Here is a 23,695-nt window from a genome sequence, read left to right on the forward strand (position 1 = left end):
TCGGCCATAGTGGCAGGTGAACAAACCAACAAGTATCTTCAAGGAGGAGTCCAACCCCTGAGTCTAAGCAGCATGACTGCAAAGTTGGCAACATATGAGATACCCCTCACAATTTAGAGGGGTATCTAAACCAGAGATCGGAGAGTACTGTATTTAGCATCTACATTTATAGTAGAAATCTAATGCCAGGAAACATATAGTTAACAGTAACTTTAAAAAAAAATTATTTTAAAATTTAATTTACTAATTAGTTAACGCAACGTCAATTAGAGAGGTGCAGTACTCTGACTGTGAGATGTGGCAGGTCCGGGAGGCTTCCAGCGTCCCGGATTGCTTCATCTGCAGAAAGTGTACCCAACTGGAGCTCCTCACAGACCGCATGGTTCTGTTGGGGCAGCAGTTGGATGCACTTAGAAGCATGCAGGTGGTGGAAAGCATCAAAGATAGCAGTTATATAGATGTAGTCACACCCAAGGTGCAGGCAGAGAGATGGGTGACCACCAGAAGGGGCAGGCAGTCAGTGCAGGAATCCTTTGTGGTTGTCCCCCTCTCGAACAGATATACCCCTTTTGATACTGTCGGAGGGAATTGCCTATCAGGGAAAACAGCAGCTGCCAGAGCAGTGGCACCACGGCTGGCTCTGATGTTCAGAAGGGAGGGTCAAAGCGCAGAAGAGCAATAGTCATAGGGGACTCTATAGTTCGGGGCACAGGTAGGTGCTTCTGTGGTCGTGAAAGAGACTCCATGATGGTCTTTTGGCTCCCTGGTGCCAGGGTCCAGGATGTCTCAGAATGGGTAGCGGGCATCGTGAAGGGGGAGGGCAAACAGGCAGAGGTCGTAGTACATATTGGTACTAATGACATAGGCAGGAAGGGGTATGAGGTCATGCAGCAGGAGTTCAGGGAGCGAGGCAGAAAGTTAAAAGACAGGACCTCAAGGGTTGTAATCTCAGGATTACTTCCTGTGCCATGTGCCAGTGACGCTAGAAATAGGAAGATAGAGCAGCTAAACATGTGGCTAAACAGCTGGTGTAGGAGGGAGGGTTTCAGTTATCTGGACCACTGGGAGCTCTTCCGGGTCAGATGTGACCTGTATAAGAAGGACGGGTTGCATCTAAACTGGAGAGGCATAAATATCCTGGCCACGAGGTTTGCTAGTGCCACACAGGAAGGTTTAAACTAGTATGGCGGGGGGGGGTCAGAGACCAGGTTGAGGGAAGGACAGGATTGGCAGCTAAACATTCCAGGATTTAGATGTTTCAGGCGGGATAGAGGGGGATGTAAAATAGGTGGAGGAATTGCGCTACTGGTTAGGGAGAATATCACAGCTGTACTGCGGGTGGACACCTCAGAGGGCAGTGGGGCTAATATGGGTAGAGATCAGGAATAAGAAGGGTGCAGTCACAATGTTGGGGATTTACTACAGGCTTCCCAACAGCCAGTGGGAGATAGAGGAGCAGATAGGTAGACAGCTTTTGGAAAGGAGTAAAAGCAGCAGGATTATTGTGATGGGAGACTTTATCTTCCCCAATATTGACTGAGACTCACTTAGTGCTAGGGGCTTGGACGGGGCAGAATTTTAAGGATCATCCAGGAGGGCTTCTTAAAACAATATGTAGAAAGTCCAACTAGGAAAGGGGCTGTACTGGACCTGGTATTGGGCAATGAGCCCGGCCAGGTGGTAGAAGTTTCAGTAGGGGAGCACTTCGGGAACAGTGACCACAATTCAGTAAGTTTTAAAGTGCTGGTGGACAAGGATAAGAGTGGTCCTAGGGTGAATGTGCTAAATTGGGGGAAGGCTAATTATAACAATATTAGGTGGGAACTGAAGAACATTGATTGGGGGCGGATGTTTGAGGGTAAATCAACATCTGACATGTGGGAGGCTTTCAAATGTCAGTTGAAAGTAATTCAGGACCAGCATGTTCCTGTGAGGAAGAAGGATAAATATGGCAAATTTCAGGAACCTTGGACAATGAGAGATATTGTAGGCCTTGTCAAAAAGAAAAAGGAGGCATTTGTCAGGGCTAAAAGGCTGGGAACAGATGAAGCCTGTGTGGAATATAAGGAAAGTAGGAAGGAACTTAAGCAAGGAGTCAGGTGGGCTTAAAGGGTTCACGAAAAGTCATTGGCAAATAGGGTTAAGGAAAATCCCAAGGCTATTTATGCGTACATAAAAAGCAAGAGGGTAGCCAGGGAAAGGGTTGGCCCACTGAAAGACAGGGGAGGGAATCTATATGTGGAGCCAGAGGAAATGGGCGAGGTGCTAAATGAATACTTTGCATCAGTATTCACCAGAGAAGGAATTGGTGGATGTTGAGTCTGGAGAAGGGTGTGTAGATAGCCTGGGTCATATTGAGATCTAAAAAGACGAGGTATTGGGTGTCTTGAAAAATATCAAGGTGGAGGAGTCCCCAGGGCCTAATGGGATCTACCCCAGAATACTGAAGGAGGCAAGAGAGGGAATTGCTGAGGCCTTGACAGAAATCTTTGGATCCTCACTCTCTTCAGGTGATGTCCCGGAGGACTGGAGAATAGCCAATGTTGGTCCTTTGTTTAGAAGGGTAGCAAGGATAATTCAGGGAACTACAGGCCTTACATAAGTGGTAGGGAAATTATTGGAGAGAATTCTTCGAGACAGGATCCACTCCCATTTGGAAGCAAGTAGTCATATTAGCAAGAGGCAGCACAGTTTTGTGAAGGGGAGGTCGTGTCTCACTAACTTGATAGAGTTTTTCGTGGAGGTCACAAAGATGATTGATGCAGGTAGGGCAGTGGATGTTGTTTATATGGACTTCAGTAAGGCCATTGACAAGGTCCCTCATGGCAGACTGGTACAAAAGGTGAAGTCACACGGGATCAAAGGTCAGCTGGCAAGATGGATACAGAACTGGCTAGGTCACAGAAGGCAGAGAGTAGCAATGGAAGGGTGCTTTTCTGATTGGAGGGCTATGACTAGTTGTGTTCCGCAGGGATCAGTGCTGGGACCTTTGCTGTTCGTAGTATATATAAATGATTTGGAGGAAAATGTAACTGGTCTGATTCGTAAGTTTGCGGACGACACAAAGGTTGGTGGAATTGCGGATAGCGATGAGGACTGTCAGAGGTACAGATCGTTTGGACTGTCAGAGGATTTAGATCATTTGGAGACTTGGGCGGTGAGATGGCAGATGGAGTTTAATCCGGACAAATGTGTGGTAATGCATTTTGGAAGGTCTAATACAGGTAGGGAATATACAGTGAATGGTAAAACCCTCAAGAGTATTGACAGTCAGAGAGATCTTGGTATACAGGTCACTGAAAGGGGCAACACAGGTGGAGAAGGTAGTCAAGAATGCATATGGCACGCTTGCCTTCATTGACCGGGGCATTGAGTATAAAAATTGGCAAGTCATATTGAAGCTGTATAGAACCTTAGTTAGGCCACACTTGGAGTATAGTGTTCAATTCTGATCGCCACACTATCAGAAGGATGTGGAGGCTTTCGAGAGGGTGCAGAAGAGATTTACCAGGATGTTGCCTTGCTAATAGGGTATTAGCTATGAGGAGAGGTTGAATAAACTTGGTTTGTTCTCACTGGAACGAAGGAGGTTGAGGGGCGACCTGATAGAGGTCTACAAAATTATGAGGGGCATAGACAGAGTGGATAGTCAGAGACTTTTTCCCAGGGTAGAAGGGTCAATTACTAAGGGGCATAGGTTTAAGGTGCGAGGGGCAAGGTTTAGAGATTCATGAGGTAAGTTTTTTACATAGAGGTTAGTGGGTGCCTGGAACTCGCTGCCGGAGGAGGTGGTGGTAGCAGGGACGATAGTGACATTTAAGGGGCATCTTGACAAATACATGAATAGGGTGAGAATAGAGGGACATGGACCCGGAAGTGTTGAAGATTTTAGTTTTGACAGGCAGCATGGTCGGCGCAGGCTTGGAGGGCCAAAGAGCCTTTTCCTGTGCTGTATTTTTCTTTGTTCTTTGTATACAGGGGGAACCTTAAAGACTTTAGGTACCACGACAACACCTATGTTATATCAATAACAGTCAGATCATTTACCCATGATAATTGAGAAAGGACAAGGGACGAGCCTCGTGAGGTGAGATTGGTTACATTAGATAAAGCTAAACTGGCTAGAAATTTACACGATACCAGATACCATTTTCCAAGAGGTCCTGTGGAAGTACGAAGATATGTTTCAAAACGAGGGATAAAGGCAAAAACGTGTAGCCCAAATCCACACCAAAGTTCTTCAGAGCTACACCATATGTTCTACACCAGAAAGTCGAGGTTGAGTTGACATTCTTGGAAGAACTAAGGATCATAAAACCATAAAAACAATTCTCTGAATGGGCGACCCCTATCGCCCCTGTTTTAAAAGCTGATACCTCTTTCAGAATCTGCAGTGACCAGAAACTCACCATATCCATGCAGCCCATCCCGGATGGAAGACCTCTGTGCAATGTTGATGGGGTACCTCACATACACAAAGCTTGACTTAAGTCAGGGTTACTTACAACTCAAACTGAATGAAGACTCCAGACAATTTGTGACTATCAACATGCACAGGAGACTTCTTCAATATACCGTGTTGCCTTTTGGGATATCATTTGCTTGTGTAATATTTCAATGATCACTGGAGAACTTGTTAAAGTTATCCCAAAGTCGTGGTGCGTTTAGACGACGTCTTAGTGATGGGACTTCACATGAAGAGCATCTGACCAGCTTGGAAGAAGTCCTTAAAAGGTTCAAAGGTGCGAGCATCAGATTAAAAAGAGAAAAGTGTACATTTCAGGCCCATGAGATCTCATAATTGGTATTTAGAACATAGAACATAGAACAATACAGCGCAGTACAGGCCCTTCGGCCCACGATGTTGCACCAAACCAAAAGCCATCTAACCTACACTATGCCATTATCATCCATATGCTTATCCAATAAACTTTTAAATGCCCTCAATGTTGGCGAGTTCACTACTGTTGCAGGTAGGGCATTCCACGGCCTCACTACTCTTTGCATAAAGAACCTACCTCTGACCTCTGTCCTATATCTATTACCCCTCAGTTTAAAGCTATGTCCCCTCGTGCCAGCCATTTCCATCCGCAGGAGAAGGCTCTCACTGTCCACCCTATCCAACCCCCTGATCATTTTGTATGCCTCTATTAAGTCTCCTCTTAACCTTCTTCTCTCCAACGAAAACAACCTCAAGTCCATCAGCCTTTCCTCATAGGATTTTCCCTCCATACCAGGCAACATTCTGGTAAATCTCCTCTGCACCCGCTCCAAAGCCTCCACGTCCTTCCTATAATGCGGTGACCAGAACTGTACGCAATACTCCAAATGCGGCCGTACCAGAGTTCTGTACAGCTGCAACATGACCTCCCGACTCCAGAACTCAATCCCTCTACCAATAAAGGCCAACACTCCATAGGCCTTCTTCACAACCCTATCAACCTGGGTGGCAACTTTCAGGGATCTATGTACATGGACACCTAGAGCCCTCTGCTCATCCACACTTTCAAGAACTTTACCATTCGCCAAATATTCCGCATTCCTGTTATTCCTTCCAAAGTGAATCACCTCACACTTCTCTACATTAAACTCCATTTGCCACCTCTCAGCCCAGCTCTGCAGCTTATCTATATCCCTCTGTAACCTGCTACATCCTTCCACACTATCGACAACACCACCGACTTTAGTATCGTCTGCAAATTTACTCACCCACCCTTCTGCGCCTTCCTCTAGGTCATTGATAAAAATGACAAACAGCAACGGCCCCAGAACAGATCCTTGTGGTACTCCACTTGTGACTGTACTCCATTCTGAACATTTCCCATCAACCACCACCCTCTGTCTTCTTTCAGCTAGCCAATTTCTGATCCACATCTCTAAATCACCCTCAATCCCCAGACTCCGTATTTTCTGCAATAGCCTACCGTGGGGAACCTTATCAAACGCTTTGCTGAAATCCATATACACCACATCAACTGCTCTACCCTCATCTACCTGTTCAGTCACGTTCTCAAAGAACTCAATAAGGTTTGTGAGGCATGACCTACCCTTCACAAAGCCATGCTGACTATCCCTGATCATATTATTCCTATCTAGATGATTATAAATCTTGTCTCTTATAATCCCCTCCAAGACTTTACCCACTACAGACGTGAGGCTCACTGGTCTATAGTTGCCGGGGTTGTCTCTGCTCCCCTTTTTGAACAAAGGGACCACATTTGCTGTCCTCCAGTCCTCTGGCACTATTCCTGTAGCCAATGATGACATAAAAATCAAAGCCAAAGGTCCAGCAATCTCTTCCCTGGCCTCCCAGAGAATCCTAGGATAAATCCCAACAGGTCCCGGGGACTTATCTATTTTCAGCCTGTCCAGAATTGCCAACACCTCTTCCCTACGTACCTCAATGCCATCTATTCTATTAGCCTGGGGCTCAGCATTCTCCTCCACAACATTATCTTTTTCCTGAGTGAATACTGACGAAAAATATTCATTTTGTATCTCGCCTATCTCTTCAGACCCCACACACAATTTCCCATCCCTGTCCTTGACTGGTCCTACTCTTTCCCTAGTCATTCGCTTATTCCTGACATACCTATAGAAAGCTTTTGGGTTTTCCTTGATCCTTCCTGCCAAATACTTCTCATGTCCCCTCCTTGCTCGTCTTAGCTCTCTCTTTAGATCCTTCCTCGCTACCTTGCAACTATCCATCGCCCCAACTGAAACTTCACACCTCATCTTCACATAGGCCTCCTTCTTCCTCTTAACAAGAGATTCCACTTCCTTGGTAAACCACGGTTCCCTCGCTCGACGCCTTCCTCCCTGCCTGACCGGTACATACTTATCAAGAACACGCAGTAGCTGATCCTTGAACAAGCCCCACTTATCCAGTGTGCCCAACACTTGCAGCCTACTTCTCCACCTTATCCCCCCCAAGTCACGTCTAATGGCATCATAATTGCCCTTCCCCCAGCTATAACTCTTGCCCTGCGGTGTATACTTATCCCTTTCCATCATTAACGTAAACGTCACCGAATTGTGGTCACTGTCCCCAAAGTGCTCTCCTACCTCCAAGGTGGACCCAAAAGCCTTGTACCCTTTAGAGGACAAGGAAAAGAAATCTCTGCACTGAAGAATGTCACGGAATTGAAATTGTTTCTGGGCATGGTAAATTACTATGGCCAGTTCATCCCTAATTTGGCAATTACATTAGCACCGCTGTACCTCCTTTTAAAAAAGCATCTGTAAAAGTAAGCTTTCCATCAAGTCAAACAGGCCCAACAGTCGTCCAGCTTGTTGGTCCATTTCAACCCAAGCAAACAGATAATTTTGACCTGCGACACTTGACCTAATGGGACAGGGGGGTCCTTCCCACAACATGGAGGATGGCACTGACAAGCTCATCGCCAAACTCTCACCGATGCAGAACTAAAGCATGCACAAATTGAAAAAGAAGGCCTAGCTGTGATGTACGGTGTTAAAGAATTCCACCAGTGCATGTGCAGCTTATGGTTCACCATTGTAACTGACCACAGGCCACTCCTTGGGCTACTCTGTGAGGATAAACCAATTCCACCCATTGCTTCAGCCAGGGTGCAAAGGTCAGCCGTGCTATTGACGGCTTATAGCTCCTATTTCCAACATCAACCATGCACACAAATCTCCAATGCTGATGCCCTGAGTCGGCTCCTGCTCCCCCAATGTCTGGCACCAACTCCTGTGCCAAAGGAGATTGTCCTAGCATTAAAATGTATGGATACCCTGCCTGTCTCCTCAATCCACAACAGGAACTAAACCCAACTTAACATTGTCCTCTCAAATGTCAAACGAATGGTTCGACATGGCTGGCACCACAACAGGTCAGTTCAGTTTGGGCCCCACTAACTGAGGAGAGATGAAGTCAGGTGTGAGGACAGAGTATTGTCTGGGGTTCCAGGTGGTGGTACCACCCCCCAGCAAGAGAGTCATTGCTGCCAGAATTTCACAGTGTGCAACCTGGCCAGACTAAGAAGTTGGCCAGGAGCTACATATGGGGGATGGGTATTGACTGGTTTGTCAGTGTGATTTCTGTAAGACATAGCAAACACAATTGATGTGATGTACATCGATTTCCAAAAGGCATTTGATAAAGTGCCGCACACAGACTTGTGACAAAGGTTAGAGATCATGAAATAAAAGGGACAGGAGCAACATGGATATGAAATTGGCTGATTGACAGGAAGCAGGGAGTAGTGGTGAATGCTTGTTTGGATTGTAAGAAGGTTAATGGTGGGGTTTCCCTGAGGTCAATGTTAGGACTCCTGATCTTCCTCATACATATCTATTGTTGCACTTTTCTTTTCCTCTGTCTTTTCCTATGGCTCTGTTCCAATTATGGCAATCAGTGAGTTTGAACTCCTTTCTTTGGATATCTATGTTCTAATGCTCAGAATCGCCAGGTATCAAATGATACCACCACAAGGTTCAACCGGCTATCGATCAAAGAGCCAAACACCAGTTTGTTAGTTCAAGGTCAAGGGTACTTTATTTACACACAATTAGTCATGCAACATAAACACTACTAGTTAACTACACCTATCGACTAAGACAACCTGTACTTAACTTCGGGCACCCGGCTTAGGTCAGAGAAACAGAGGCCGCTGTTCAATTCTGGGTCTATCTAGTTCGAAGGAGTAACTGCTGCTCAGCTAGGCTCATCCATCTGGTAGCGAGCGTTGAACTTGGACTTGCTTCTGGTGTTGTTGCGATTGGAGATGGTTGTGGCCGGAGCACCAGGTCCAAGACAGGACGAACATATGGCGAACGCTTCTTCTCACACTTGGGGGTTTTCGCATTCTTTTGGGTGGTCCTTCAGTTGGGCCCCACTAATTGAGTGATCCCTGATCACTCTGTTCGATTCCTAACCAATAAGTGGGCGGGGATCTGGATGGCTGGGCGTGTCCCAAGCGGTCACTGACCCTGTTGTTGATGCTTCCCCTGAACAGGGAGTGGCGCCGCAATGTCTGGGACTGTACCGGTCACTCGAGTACCAGTCCTTTGTTCTGGTGAAGATGGACCATCAAATGCTAATCGGCCCCATCAAAATGCTAATTGGTCGGGTTTCGATACCATCTGGACTTCTTGCTTGCAAATATACATTTCAGGCTCTGAGCCTGCCTGAGTCTTGCCTTATCCATTTTACCCACTAGGCGTTGCGAGTTTCTCTGTCCCTAGTTGTAAGTGGCCTACACTCCGTCCTCTTGATCCTCAACGCGAAGCATGAAGGATCACAATACTGGGTCTTCTCCTGTTCTCAATCAAGGACAGGTTCTACGCTACTCTGTCCTATGGGTCAAAATCATTTACCTAAATTTCCCTAATATAACACATATCTAAAAATTCCTAAGGGAGCATTTAACATTCAATCCTATATTCCATTCTCCTTATAAATAATAGAAAGGGAACCTCTAACTATCTCTAACTTGACTACATTCATGCTGCTATTTAACAATTAAAGAACATATCTTACAATACAAAAATCCAATAGCAGCATCATATTTATTTTTATCACTAACATTCATACACAGAAAAATAAGCTTTATTAACAAAACAACAACCGCGGAATTTATTAAAGAGAAAGGTTCAGAAAGAGTGTGGGGTTTGCTGGAGTCCGAGGTAAGGGGCTCTAAAGGTGTATACTGGAGGGCGGGAGCCTCTACTTCTCCATTTCCACAATCTGATTGTGTGGATGACACTGCACAATATGGCTATCACTAGTAAGGCTTCCACTGTGTATGACAGGGAGTACCATTTAACGAGATTCTCACACCATGTGGGGGTATCGGTGGCTGGGTCTATGTGTGGTGTAATGTCCGGGCTGGGGGTGTTGTGTTGAGTAGTTGTGTTCGGGGCCTGTGTGGTGAGGGAGGTGGAGGTAGGTAATGCGCGCAACTGTACTGTTCCAGTGACGATCATGACGTAGATCATCAGGGTTGTCTTCATCTTGTTCAGGCTTTTCTCCGTCTGTAAGTATCTTCATATCTTCCTAGGGGAACAAGCATAATGTATGTTATTATCTTGTTGCTTAACAACTCGTTTGTCTGTCTGTTTCTCCTTAATGTCAATTTACCATTAGAATCGTCACCATATGTGACTCGCTCATTGTTTTTAAACAATCATTTTGGAGACAAGACATCCGGAAAAGTTCTGTGACACAGTGCGAGCACTCTCGCAGCCTGTGTTTGATGGGCTGAGTGGGCGGACAATTTCTCCGTCCTCTGCAAACTCATTTTCCCAACCAAGTGATTCTGACATGTAAATAGTAGGTGGGGGATAGCAACCGAAGGGTCGCTGGAAGGGGGCAAAAGTTGTGGCAAAATGCATTCTTTAAACCACAGGAATGAAAAAGAGCAGCAAAAGAGTTTCAAAAATAATTCTCCGAATGGGGTGCGTATGAGCCGCAGGGCAAGAATGGGTGAAATCCCCGGGTAGGGCGGTGACCAGTGCCGTTACTCCACTTCCCGAGCTTGGCTGGCCAAATGTATAGGGGGTCCTCAGGCAGGGCGGGGATAAGTACCATTGCTCCACTGCCTGAGTGACCTTCCAAGAGCGGTAAGAATTTGTAAATATATGGGCTCCAACAAACTTGTTTCTTTAACTGCCATATGGCGTCAGAAGAGTAATTATGACTGTATCAAGAAAGTGTCCGAGAGGCCGACACACAAACTCGTACAAGAGAGAACGAACAACATTTAAAACAAACTAAACAAGAAAAGCGGGCAGGTTCCATCAGAGTATAGGACACCGTAAATCTCAATCGGTTCCTTTCTCTCATCATCTGGACACCTCAAGGTTCCATTCAGAAAAGGGTTTCAAAGGGGTTACCATAGAGGGAGTCAGAATCGGAGTCATCACCATCTCCCGGGTGCCAAACTCGCGTATGGAATTTGCGTGCTAAAGCAGCGTGTGCCGATGTGGGGTCCATTTCGCCATTCCGTGTCAGGCGACAAGAATTTTCATGGTGCCATTGTTTCATGTCCCGTAAGGCGGTCTGGGCAAGGGGGGTGTCGCTATCGTCGGGTGGTGGGTCAGGTTCCGGTGTGGGCAAATAAATCGTCTCAAAGAGGCTGAACATATTCTGGTCGGTGTCTTTGGGGCTGTAGTGACTGGGGCCTGGTCTGTGTGTGCAATATTTGGGTCTCTCAGGGGCTTAAGTTGTGCTGTCGCTGTCGCTGTCGCCAACAGCCGAATCAAGCGTCTAGACTGCAGGTGATAGGCAATGTGGAGCTTTTGCTTAATACCAAAAATTGTCATAACATATTTCATAACCCTGCCTGTAAAGTGCGAACCTTGGTCTGACTCAATACTACAGGGGAGTCCCATTTAGTACAAATTTGCTCGGTTAAGATCTTTGCCGTGGCCTTGGCTGTATTTGTTCTCGAGGGGAAAGCTTTGACCAATTTCGTAAATGTGTCGATTACCACCAACACATATTTGTATCCATTTCTGCAGGGGGGGGGAGGGGACCAATATAATCTAACTGAAGGTTTGTCCACGGGCCATTTACAGGGTGGGTGTGTCATAGCTGGGCTTTGTTTGCAAATCTATCCAGGTTGTTCTGTGCACAAATCAAGCAGTTTTCAATGTAATGAGATACGTCGGTTTTTAAATCAGGCCACCAGCAGAGAGGTCTGAGGTGGGCGAGGGTGGATTTAATCCCTTGGTGTCTATGTCCGTCATGGAACTTACAAATGATTTCATTCCTGTCCTGGGTGGGGACAACATAAACGCCATCTTTTAAAACGATTCCCTCATGCATCATTAAGGAATTCCTAAACTTTCCGTAGGGGGCGGGGAAGTTTCCTTTCAAAATTTCCTTCAATGCCTCGTCTTCCTTCTGTGCCTGGGCTAAGTCGTGGATGTTGGTCTGTGAGAACTGAACTGCGTGTACTGGGGCACTCTCGGGGGGTTGCCATAAGTGGCCATGTCGTGAGCCTGCCTTCGCTAGGGCGTCAGCTTTCACGTTACCGGGTGGGGAGGAACGGTGGTGACTTCTTACTTTGTGCCATATTTTCTGCCTTTCGCTGTCTGAAGGATATGTTTGAGCAGTGGGGCTGAGGGTAGAGGTTTTCCGTCAGCGGAAATAAATCCTCTCGATTCCCACAGGGGTAGGAATTCGGTTCGGCTGTTGCAGACGTACAAACTATCTGAATATATGTCTGCTGGGGTCGGGAACGAATCGGGGTGCTGAACAATGTAAGCAATGGCTGCTAACTCGGCTGCCTGCGAACCTAAGTGTCCAGGCAACTTTAAAGCAATTTTGTCTAAAGCGCGTCCCTGCGCATCCTCTACATAAATCCCACATCCTGTGATCCTTTTTCCATCAAGAACTGTGGAGGAGCGATCTACGCAAATTCTCAAAGCTTTGTCTGTGGGCTGGGTCGTCTGTGGTTGGTACCTGTCTTCTTTGGTCCTAACTTGGGAACAAAGAGGCCTGTGCTGTGCTTGGGGGCTGTGATCTCACACTCATGTGGGGTTCCTGCATAGTGCAAATTATCGGCCAGAAACGTGTGCGTTTTTGTCTGTTTTATGGTAATGTTGCGTCCTTGTAGGAGTAGGGTCCATCCCGCCGCTCGAATTTGGCTTACTGTGCCGTCCTTTTGTCTGCCATCCAATAAAAGCTGTGTCGGGGTGTGCTCGGTCAAAATGGTCACTGGGTTGAGTCCGGTTATGTACGAGAAGTACTGTACCGCCCAGAAAACTGCTAACAGATGCCTTTCGCAGGCGGAAAAACCCTGTTCCACTGGATCTAAGACTCGTGAGGCATAGGCTACGGGTCCTAAATGATCGTGCTTTTCCTGCAGGAGTACAGCCAAAAGGGTTCGGTCGGTGGTCGCTACCTCTATCGCGTATGGGGAGTGTGGATCTGGGGCTTGCAAAGTGGGGGTTGTGATCAGGGCACGTTTCAACGGATCCATGGCATCCATGTGCTGTGGGAGCCATTTCCATGGGGCCTGTTTCTTTAGGAGCTCAGAAAGTGGGGCTGCTTTCGTGGCGAAATCGTCTATGTGGTTTCAACAATATCCAGCCAGTCCTAAAAATGACCGGAGTGCTGTAACGTTCTGGGGCAAGGGCCATTTTACAATAGAATCTGTGCGTTTATGTTCTATTTCACGCTTCCCATGCGTGATGACCGTACCTAAATATGTGACTTTTTCCTGGAGGATTTGGGCTTTCTTGGGGTTAATTTTACAACCAATTGCTGTGAGTAGTTCTAATAATTCGGAAAGAAGCGAAATGTGCTCTTCCTGGGTGTCAGTCTGTAGGAGCAAGTCGTCCACATACTGAACAAGGCATTCAGGGCGGGAAAATTAGATAAGCCGTTTGTCTGTGGAAGATGGAAAGGGAGTTGTGGAAGTCTTGTGGAAGACAGGTCCACGTATACTGCCGTCCCTGGAAAGTGAACGCAAATTTATACTGGCATGCTTTGTCCAGTGATATGGACCAAAAGCCATTGCTGATATCCAATACTGTGAAAAATTTCAACTGGAGTCCCTGTCTTAACATGGTCTCGGGACTCGTGGCACTGCTGGGGGCTGCTAGGGGAGTCACTTTGTTTAATTCACTGTAGTCAATGGTCAGTCGCCATGAACCATCTGGTTTCCTTACTGGCCAAATCGGGCCACTATTCGTCGATGCTATGGGTCGAATCACACGTTGATTTAATAAACTTTGGATTACCTTGGCTGTCTCTCCCTCGGCTTGCTGGGGGAAGCCGTACTGTTTCTGGGGCTTAGGATCAGGACCTGCAATGTTAACCACTCCTGGAATTTTGCCGCAGTCGTGCTTGTGCTGGGCAAATGCTGCTTTATGTCTTTACAAGATCTCGCTAACCGCTTTGTCTGTGGTAATGGTTTGTGGATCAAACCGGTACTCTCCTACTGAGCTGATTCTACGGGCATAATCTCCTGTGAGCGTGGCGGGGGCTCGCGCTGCTCTAGCCATTTTCCATATACATCTGTTAACTGGGTCGAACAAAAGGTTGTGTGCACTCATGAAATCTGTGCCTAGGATGTGTTCTGCTGCCTGTGGTAAATCTACGAAAACAACCGAGTCTTTTGTTTTAATATTGCCAATCTGTATTTCCACAGGGGCTGTGATGTGTTCCTGACGCTGGAGGTGACCTGTAAAGCCACTAAGGGTAATGGTGTCCGTAGTGGGCCATATCTCTCTCTGGTACATGGTGGAGGAGTTTAACGTGGTTTGGGACCCTCCTGTGTCCAAAAGGAACTCTACTGGGTGTCCCCGGACTGTGCCTGCAACTACTGGTCTTCCGGACTTATCCCTAAGGGTATCGCAGACCCAAATTGGGGAGCCTGAACACCGTCAATCGGTGCCATTCATGGCCGAATTATCTGGTCGGGCGCTAACACTGTGGATGGGTCTGGCATTGCTTCTGGAGGGGGTGGGGGGGGGGGGGGGGTTGGTGTGCTGATTCCTTTGCTGCTTCAGGGGGGCATTGCATTCTTGGGCATAATGTCCTTCGTGTCCACAATTATAAAATTCCTGTGTCTTGGGGTGCTGCGCTGTACCTCTGCCTTCATTGACCCATGCGGGGTCTTGGTGTGCCCTCACTGGATTCATTGTGGCGTCTACTCTCTCCTGCTCTGTCTTTCTGTGTACGGACTGTTCCCAAGCTCTCGATAAGTGTTTCAGAACCCACACTTCATTGTGTGCCGGGTCTGCGGGGTCGTAACTGGCACATGCCTTCTGTCCTGCCCCTGTGGCATGGGATACTAGCGTACAGGTCCATTTGGCCGTATTGTCTGCTGATAATCAGGCGCAGGCTAACTCACCAAATACCGCAGTAAAATTGATCCAAAGGCGTCCAGCGAACGTTGTTGGATGCTCTCCCTTTTCCTACCTGCACCGGTTGAGTCCCTTCTACCGGATCGCCTCTATTACAGCCAATGACATCTAAAATGGCTGTTTTCATCTCTTGGAGGCTACCTCCTCCTACATTTTGTGGGTCGGGAAGGGCTGAACTAACTGACGGGTCAAGGCACATTACTATGAGCTTTACCTCTTCCTGCTCGTCTAAACCGTACATGAGGGTCTGCTGCTTTACTAGCTCGAAAAATTGTTTTGGGTCTGATGTGGGGTGGAAAGTCTCTATCTTATCGCGGCCATCCCTTAACTGGGTGTTAATGGGGTTGTGTGGTAAACCACGTTATTGTATTATATGCATGGTGCTTGTCCAGGCTGGCTCTGCCTGTGGCTCCTCCCCTCAGGCTTCTGTATAAAAGTGGCAAGTCTCCGCCTCCGGGATCAGTTCGGGTCCAGAGGCAGGAGGCTTGCTGTTTAGTGCATTAAAGCCTCAGTTACGTTTATCACTCGTCATCTATTATTGATGGTGTATCAATTTAATACACTAAACTTCGAAAGGTGGACTCTTCACTCAAGATGAACTCCTCACTCAAGCCTGATCGCTTGCAACTGGACCCACAAGCAGCCGACACTACAGAGACATTTGAACACTGGCTAAGCTGCTTCGAGGCGTACCTCGCATCCTTCAACGAAGACTTCACAGACCTCCAGAAGAAGCACATCCTCCTCGCACGGGTGAGCCCAAGGGTCTTTAACCTCATCAGGGACGCCCCCTCGTACGCGGAGGCTATAACGCTGCTAAAAGGACATTACGTGAAATCCGTTAACCAGGTATATGCTAGGCACCTCCTCGCCACGAGACACCAATGCCCTGGGGAATCACTCGCGGAATTCCTGTGTGCCTTGCGCATCCTCTGCCGTAACTGTGACTGCCGGGCGATATCGGCTACCCAGCACGCGGAGCTGCTGATCAGGAATGCCTACATCGCGGGAATGCACTCGAACTAGATCCGCCGGCGATTATTAGAAGGGGGGTCACTTGGCCTCCCAGAGACAGTACAACTCTCCAGCTCACTGGAGGTGGCATCCCAGAACATGGGGGCCCACACCTCCGACCACGCGGCACCCTCATGCGCGCAGCCATCAACCGACCCGGGTGCGACGCAAGCCGGCGCCGCGCAGCGACCCGCCAACGCTGGAGGCCCGAAGTGTACTTCTGCGGCCAGAGTAATCACCCCCGACAACGCTGCCCGCCACGGAACGCAACCTGTAACGGCTGTGGGAAGAAGGGCCACTTTGCAAAAGCCTGCCAGGCCCGACCTCCCCCAAAATCTTCGAAGCCCAGCAATGCTGCCTGTTGGGGCCATCCCCAGCTGCTGTGCCACACGCCATGTGCGACCCGTGGGTGCCGCCATTTTTCATTTCGGCCGACACGTGCGACCCTCGGGGGCCGCCATCTTAAACCTCACCCGCCACGTGCGCCCACGGGGGCCGCCATCTTGGACACCATCTTGCACCTACCCCGCCACCTGCAACCCATGGGGGCCGCCATCTTGGGACCACTCCGCAGCCTGCCGGGAGCCCTGCTCACCCGACCGTACGCTGGCCGCCACTACCTCCGCCAGGCCTACCGATCGCCTTCCGACTCTCGCCTCCGTCACACTCAACCAGTCCTGGCCGCACCACCTCACGAAGTCCACGATGACCATGCGGATCAACGGGCACGAGACGGCCTGCCTCTTCGACTCCGGGAGCACAGACAGCTTCATTCAACCAGACACGGTAAGGGGCTGCTCCCTCCCCGTCCTACCCGCGACCCAGAACATCTCCCTGGCTTCCGGATCCCACACAGCGGAAATCTGGGGGTACTGTGTCGCGACCCTCATGTGCAAGGTGTAGATTACACCAACTTTAGGCTCTACGTCCTCCCCCATCTCTGCGCTGCCCTATTACTGGGGCTCGACTTCCAGTGCCATCTCCAGAGCCTTACCTTAAAGTTCAACGGACCCCTGCACCCCTCACCGCCTGTAGCCTCGCGACCCTTAAGGTCTCACCACCCTCATTCTTCGCAAACCTCACCCCAGACTGTAAGCCTGTCGCTACCAGGAGCAGACGCTACAGTGCCCGGGACAGGGCCTTCATCAGGTTGGAGGTCCAGCGACTCCTGCAAGAAGGGATCATTGAGGCTAGTAACAGTCCCTGGAGAGCCCAAGTGGTAGTCGTCAAGACTGGGGAGAAGCATCTATAGTCATCGACTGTAGTCAGACCATTAACCGATACACACAGCTTGATGCGTACCCCCTACCTTGCATATCTGACGTGGTCAATCAGATTACGCAGTATCGAGTCTTCTCTACAGTTTTTTTGAAGTCTGTATACCACCAGCTCCCTATCCGCCCGGTGGACCGCCAATACACTGCCTTCGAGGCAGATGGCCACCTCCATCACTTCCTCAGGGTTCCCTTCGGCATCACCAACGGGGTCTCGGTCTTCCAAAGGGAAATGGACCGAATGGTTGACAAATACGGGCCACGTTCCCGTACCTAGACGACGTCACCATTTGAGGCTGTGTCCAGCAGGCCCATGACGAGAACCTCCGGCGCTTCCTCCACACCGCAAAACTCCTGAACCTAACTTACAATAGAGAGAAATGCGTCTTTCGCACAACCCACCTGGACGTCCTTGGCTACGTGATGGAACACGGAGTCCTAGGGCCGACCCCGACCGCCCCCTCCTGGAACTCCCCCTCCCCCACTGCCCCAAAGCCCTGAAGAGATGCCTGGGGTTTTTCTCTTACTATGTCCAGTGGGTCCCCAACTATGCGGACAAGTCCCCGCCCACTGATCAAATCCACCATTTTTTCCCTGACGGCTGAGGCCCGACTGGCCTTCAATCGCATCAAAGCAGACATTGCCGAAGCCGCGGTGCACGCTGTGGACGAGTCCATCCCATTCCAAGTGGCGAGCGATGCGTCGGATTTTGCTCTGGCCGCTACACTCAACCAGGCGGGCAGGCCCGTGGCTTTCTTCTCCCGTACTCTCCATGCCTCCGAAATTCGACACTCCTCCGTCGAAAAGGAAGCCCAAGCCTCGTAGCAGCTGTGAGACATTGGAGGCATTGCCTGGTCGGTTGCCTTCATGTTTAATAACACACAGCGGGGCAAAATCAAGAACGACAAGATCTTGAGGTGGAGGATCGAGCTCTCCACCTACAGCTATGACATCTTGTATCGTCCCGGGAAGCTCAATGAGCCCCCAGATGGCCTCTCGCACGGTACATGTGCCAGCGCACAGGTAGACCGACTCCGTGCCCTCCACAATGACCTCTGTCACCCGGGAGTCACCCGGGAGTCACCCGGTTTTTCCATTTCATCAAGGCTCACAACCTGCCCTACTCCATCGAGGAGGTCAGATCCGTGACCAGGGTCTGCCAGGTCTGCGCGGAGTGCAAACCGCACTTCTATCGGCCAGGCAGAGCACATCTGGTAAAGGCCTCTCGCCCCTTTGAGAGCCTCAGCATCGACTTCAAAGGGCCCCTCCCCTCCACCGACTGTAACGTGTACTTCCTCAACATCGTTGACGAGTACTCCAGAACTCCTTCGCCATGCCCTGTGCTGACATGACCTCTGCCTCTGTTATCAAGGCCCTGCACAGTCTTTTCACCCTGTTCGGGTTCCCCGCCTACATCCACAGTAATCGGGGCTCCTCCTTTATGAGTGACGAGTTGTGTCAGTTCCTGCTCAGCAAAGGCATCGCCTTCAGCAGGACGACCAGCTTTAACCCCCAGGGAAACAGACAGGTGGAGAGGGAGAATGCGACGGTCTGGAAGGCCGTCCTCCTGGCCCTACGGACGAAAAGTCTCCCAGTCTCCCGCTGGCAGGAGGTCCTCCCCGATGCGCTCCACTCCATCCGGTTGCTCCTCTGTACAGCCACTAACGACACTCCTCATGAACGGATGTTTGACTTCTCCAGGAAATCCACCTCCGGGGTCTCGCTTCCGTCCTGGCTGACAGTCCCGGGGCCCATCCTTCTCCGCAAGCATGCGAGGAGCCATAAAACCGACCCCCTCGTCGAGAAGGTCCTGCTGCTCCATGCAAACCCCCAATATGCCTACGTGACAAAGAGTAGTGGGAAGTCAGAAGATTGGGAAGGCTACAAAAACAAACAGAGGATAACAAAAAGAGAAATAAGGAAGGAGAGGATCAAATATGAAGGTAGGCCAACCAGTAACATTAGGCATGATAGTAAAAGTTTCTTTAAATACATTAAAAACAAACGGGAGGAAAAAGTAGACATTGGGCCGCTCCAAAATGACGCTAGTAATCTAGTGATGGGGGACAAGGAAATAGCTGAGGAACTGAATTTGCGTCAGTCTTCACAGTAGAAGACATGAGTAATATCCCAACAATTCCGGAGAGTCAGGGGGCAGAGTTGAATATGGTACCCATCACAAAGGAGAAAGTGCTAGAGAAACTAAGAGGTCTAAAAATTGATAAATCCCCGGGCCCAGATGGGCTACATCCTAGAGTTCTAAAGGAGATAGCTGAAGAAATAGTGGAGGCGTTAGTTATGATCTTTCAAAAGTCACTGGAGTCAGGGAAAGTCCCAGAGGATTGGAAAATCGCTGTTGTAGCCCCCCTGTTCAAGAAGGGAACAAGAAAAAAGATGGAAAATTATAGGCCAATTAGCCTAACCTCGGTTGTTGGCAAGATTCTAGAATCCATCGTTAAGGATGAGATTTCTAAATTCTTGGAAGTGCAGGGTCGGATTAGGACAAGTCAGCATTAGTAAGGGGAGGTTGTGCCTGACAAACCTGTTAGAGTTCTTTGAAGAGATAACAAATAGGTTAGACCAAGGAGAGCCAATGGATGTTATCTATCTTGGCTTCCAAAAGGCCTTTGATGAGGTGCCTCACGGGAGACTGCTGAGTAAAATAAGAGCCCATGGTATTTGAGGCAAGGTACTAACATGGATTGATGATTGGCTGTCAGGCAGAAGGCAAAGAGTTGGGATAAAAGGTTCTTTTTCGGAATGGCAATCGGTGACGAGTGGTGTCCCGCAGGGTTCAGTGTTGGGGCCACAGCTGTTCTCTTTATATATTAACGATTTAGATGACGGGACTGGGGGCATTCTGGCTACATTTGCCGATGATACAAAGATAGGTGGAGGGGCAGGTAGTATTGAGGAGGTGGGGAGGCTGCAGAAAGATTTAGACAGTTTAGAGAGTGGTCCAAGAAATGGCTGATGAAATTCAACGTGGGCAAGTGCGAGGTCTTGCACTTTGGAAAAAAGAATAGAGGCATGGAGTATTTTCTAAACGGTGACAAAATTCATAATGCTGAAGTGCAAAGGGACTTGGGAGTCCTAGTCCAGGATTCTCTAAAGGTAAACTTGCTGGTTGAGTCCGTAATTAAGAAAGCAAATGCAATGTTGTCATTTATCTCAAGAGGCTTGGAATATAAAAGCAGGGATGTACTTCTGAAGCTTTATAAAGCATTAGTTAGGCCCCATTTAGAATACTGTGAGCAATTTTGGGCCCCACACCTCAGGAAGGACATACTGGCACTGGAGCGAGCCCAGCGGAGATTCACACGGATGATCCCAGGAATGGTAGGCCTAACATACGATGAACGTCTGAGGATCCTGGGATTATATTCATTGGAGTTTAGGAGGTTGAGGGGAGATCTAATAGAAACTTACAAGATAATGAATGGCTTGGATAGGGTGGACGTAAGGAAGTTGTTTCCACTAGCAGGGGAGACTAGGACCCGGGCACAGCCTTAGAATAAAAGGGAGTCACTTTAGAACAGAGATGAGGAGAAATTTCTTCAGCCAGAGAGTGGTGGGTCTGTGGAATTCATTGCCACAGAGGACGGTGGAGGCCGGGACGTTGAGTGTCTTTAAGACAGAAGTTGATAAATTCTTGATTTCTCGAGGAATTAAGGGCTATGGAGAGAGAGCGGGTAAATGGAGTTGAAATCAGCCATGATTGAATGGTGGAGTGGACTCGATGGGCCGAATGGTCTTACTTCCGCTCCTATGTCTTATGGTCTTCTGGTCTTATGGTGACACACCAGGACGGGCGGCAAGACATGGTCTCCCTTCGGGATTTGGCTCCTGCAGGCTCCCAGGCGACCATCACCACCACCCCCCACCCTACACTGTTTTCCCCCACCTCCGCCCACCTCCCTCATGAACTGACACACGCAGGCCCACCGGCGTCAAGCAACACCACCTCCGCCCGTACACCGCACCCCCCTTCGCCGACTCAACATCTGGGTGAAGAAGAAGAAAACAACACGCTCCCAAACATGCAGGTCTTGACGCCGGTGCCCACACCACAGCCGGGAATGAGGCGGTCACAGCGGAAGGTCAAGGCCCCCAACAGACTTGACCTTTAAGAACACTTCACCCCTGCCAGACTTTTTTTAAACAGGGGGTGAATGTGGTAAACCAAGTTATTGTATTATATGCATGGTGTTGTATTGTACATTCCTGGGCTTGTCCAGGCTGGCTCCGCCTGTGGCTCTTCCCCTCAGTCTTCTGTATAAACGTGGCAAGTCTCCGCCTCCGAACCCAGTTCGGATCCAGAAGCAGGAGGCTTGCTGTTTAGTGTATTAAAGCCTCAGTTACGTTTTTCACTCATCATCTATTATTGATGGTGTATCAGGTTGTATACATGAAATCGGGTTGGTCTTCCGTGGTAACCCTGCGCTGCGTAGTGATGGGGTTCATTGAGTTGGGCGCTGCCTGTGCAGTCGGTGGTGCGGGTGCTTTTCTTTTCGTGGCCTGCGGGGGCTCTATTTTGATTCTCTGTCTCACTCACGTACTATTGGGCCGTTTCACTGAGTTCCTGCCAAACGGGGCCACTTTCCTGATCTAGCTGTGGGCCAAAGGTGTCTCTGAACCCATTTTGAACAGATAGCAGGGATTGCAACTTTGCAATTTGCTGCCTGCACTTGGCATGATCCACCAAACTCTGCCTCTGTGCCGTGGTGGAACTGTGGAGTGCTCGGAGGGCTGCCTTCAAATCATCGCATTGTTTCCTCAACTGTTCTACCTGGTTCTCTGTTTCTTCTCTTACCATTACAGCACGTTGCGTGTCCTGGTAGGCCTTATCATACTGAATTTGGAAGATGCTAAGGTGGGCGAGACAAGATTGATGTGCCCCTTTGACATCATCCATCTCCTTGTCCTTCGCTGCCAACTGCTCCCAGAGCTGCACATTTAATCGCTCGCTTTCACTAATATCTCCCTCTCTACTTCTCTCCTTCTCCTCAAATTTCTTACGGAGCATCCTCACGATCTCCTCTGTGCTTCGCAATTGTGCCAGACTGGATACCATTGCCATCGGCTGACGAACCTTGCTTAAAGTTTTCTTGTGAACCTCGGTCAGGCTGTCCCACCAAGTCTGTCCTATGCTGCCAGGACCTGTTTCTTCATTTGCGCAAAATTCCGACATTAGGGGCCATCCTTTCCCCTTTAGGTATCTCATAAGCTCTTCTTCCCAAATGGGACACAGTTCTGATCTATTGGTCGCTGCGACCTTGGGCTCGTGTGGATGCATAAGGTGTTCCATTGCCTTCATGGCCATCCCTACAATTACTTCTGTCTACCGGGAATTTGGGACAAGGGGGAATAAAGCGGTGGTGCAAACACGGGTACGGCTCAAGCTATTTTCCGGTTTACGCAACTCCCGAAAGTTTCACGCAACAAAATCTATCGAGGTTACCTTATATCCCTTTGTTAGTACGCATGCAAATTACACACTTACGAATTCTGGAGGTTTGATCGATACTGGTTTCGCTTGTGGTTTCTTTTACTTTGCCAAATTTGGATTCTAATTCAAACACTTTTGTGGGTTCTCTTGGAGTGACACAGTCACTTCTGGGTCGAGTCCCGTCAGATGTCGCCAATAACTGTTTTCTTTTCCTCTGTCTTTTCCTATGGCTCTGTTCCAATTATGGCAATCAGTGTGGTTGCCCTCCTTTCTTTTGATATCTATGTTCTAATGCTCAGAGTCGCCAGGTATCGAATGATATCACCACAAGGTTCAACCGATATCGATCAAAGAGCCAAACACCAGTTTGTTAGTTCAAGGTCAAGGGTACTTTATTTACACACAATTAGTCATGCAATATAAACACTACTAGTTAACTACACCTATCAACTAAGACAACCTGTACTTAACTTCGGGCACCCGGCTTCGGTCAGAGAAACAGTGGCCGCTGTTCAATTCTGGATCTATCGAGTCTGGAGAAGTAACTGCTGCTCAGCTGGGCTCACCCGTCTGGTAGCGAGCGTTGAACTTGGACTTGCTTCTGGTGTTGCTGCAATTGGAGATGGTCGTGGCTGGAACGCCAGGTCCAAGACAGGACGAACATATGGCGAACCCTTCTTCTTATACTTGAGGGTTTTCGCGCTCTTTTGGGCGGTCCTTCAGATTGGGCCCCACTAATTGAGTGATCCCTGATCACTCTGTTCGATTCCTAACCAATAAGTGGTCGGGGATCTGGATGACTGGGCGTGTCCCAAGCGGTCACTGACCCGTTGTTGATGCTTCCCCTGAACACGGAGTGGCGCTGAAATGTCTGGGAATGTACCGGTCACTCGAGTGCCAGTCCTTTGTTCTGGTGAAGGTGGGCTATCAAATGCTAATTGGCCCCATCAAAATGCTAATTGGTTGGAGTTTCGATACCGTCTGGACTTCTTGCTTGCAGATATACATTTCAGGCTCTGAGCCTGCCTGAGTCTTGCCTTGTCCATTTTACCCGCTAGGCTTTGTGAGCCATCGCAGATGGCTACACTATGACTTAGACTTAGACTTTAGAGTA

This window comes from Scyliorhinus torazame, chromosome 6 (genome assembly GCF_047496885.1).
Source record: "Scyliorhinus torazame isolate Kashiwa2021f chromosome 6, sScyTor2.1, whole genome shotgun sequence".
Classification (NCBI taxonomy): domain Eukaryota; kingdom Metazoa; phylum Chordata; class Chondrichthyes; order Carcharhiniformes; family Scyliorhinidae; genus Scyliorhinus; species Scyliorhinus torazame.